The 1,479-nt window shown below is 42.7% G+C and overlaps 1 non-coding gene across 1 annotated transcript; it reads right to left on the bottom strand.

Moving 5' to 3' along the window:
- Nucleotides 1-1,113: 1,113 nt before the first annotated feature.
- On the bottom strand, nucleotides 1,114-1,221 carry LOC112704726 (small nucleolar RNA R71). The gene has a single exon (XR_003155336.1). It is a non-coding gene; the product is annotated as a small nucleolar RNA R71 (small nucleolar RNA).
- Between the last annotated feature and the right edge of the window lie 258 nt (nucleotides 1,222-1,479).

Here is a 1,479-nt window from a genome sequence, read left to right as displayed (position 1 = left end):
TAATGCAATTACTATTGTTCTTCCATTCAATTCCACTTGTTCTTGTTCTAAGATATCACTTGTTCTTCAACTTGATGAATGTGATGATCCGTGACACTCATCATCATTCTCACCTATGAACGTGTGACTGACAACCACCTCCGTTCTACTTTCGATTGGGTGAATATCTCTTGGATTCCTGATTGCACGATGCATGGTTGATCGCCTGACAACCGAGTGCTCGCCTGACAACCGAGCCAACCATTCCGTGAGATCAGAGTCTTTGTGGTATAGGCTAGAACTGATGGCGGCATTCAAGAGAATCCAGAAGGTCTAACCTTGTCTGTGGTATTCTGAGTAGGATTCAATGATTGAATGACTGTGACGTGCTTCAAACTCCTAGCAGGCAGGGCGTTAGTGACAGACGCAAAAGAATCGATGGATTCTATTCCGGCCTGACCGAGAACCGACAGATGATTACCCATGCTGTGACAGAGCATAGGCAACGTTTTCACTGAGAGGATGGGAGGTAGCCACTGACAACGGTGAAACCCTACATAAGCTTGTCATGGAAAGGAGTAAGAAGGATTGGATGAAGACAGTAGGAAAGCAGAGAGACGGAAGGGAAGGCATCTTCATGCGCTTATCTGAAGTTCCCCAATGAATTACATAAGTACCTCTATCTTTATCTTTATGTTTTTATGCATTCATCACCATATCCATTTGAGTTTGCCTGACTAAGATTTACAAGATGACCATAGCTTGCTTCATACTAACAATCTCCGTGGGATCGACCCTTACTCGCGTAAGGTTTATTACTTGGACGACCCAGTGCACTTGCTGGTTAGTTGTGCGAAGTTGTGTAATGCCATGGTATTGAACACCAAGTTTTTGGGGTTCATGTCCGGGGATTATGAGATTTGTGAAAAGTATTGTTCACAATTTCGCGCACCACTTCCATCAGAAGATCCCTATCAGTTTTTAACTGAAGTCTACAGGCTCATACTTTTCCCTTTTGCTGTAAGAGACAAGGCTAGAACATGGTTGGACTCATAACCTAAAAATAGCTTGGACTCTTGGGATAAGATAGTTACGGCCTTGTTGGCCAAGTTCTTTCCTCCTCAAAAGCTGAGCAAGCTTAAAGTGGATGTTCAGACCTTCAAGCAAAAAGATGGTGAATCCCTCTATGAAGCTTAGGAAAGATACAAGTAGTTGACCAAAAAGTGTCCTTCTTACATGCTTTCAGAGTGGACCATTTTTGGATATATTCTATGATGGTCTATCTGAGTTCTCTAAGATGTCACTGGACCATTCTGCAGGTGGATCCATTCACCTAAAGAAAACACCTGCAGAAGCTCAAGAACTCATTGACATGGTTGCAAATAACTAATTCATGTACACCTCTGAGAGGAATCCTGTGAGTAATAGGATTCTTCAGAGGAAGAGTTCTTGAAATTGATGCTCTGAAGGCCATATTGGCTCAGAACAAAATGTTGACTC

This window comes from Arachis hypogaea, chromosome 7, assembly GCF_003086295.3.
Source record: "Arachis hypogaea cultivar Tifrunner chromosome 7, arahy.Tifrunner.gnm2.J5K5, whole genome shotgun sequence".
Classification (NCBI taxonomy): Eukaryota; Viridiplantae; Streptophyta; class Magnoliopsida; order Fabales; family Fabaceae; genus Arachis; species Arachis hypogaea.
Note: the sequence above shows the minus strand (reverse complement) of the source record. Positions and strands in the feature narration are given on the sequence as shown.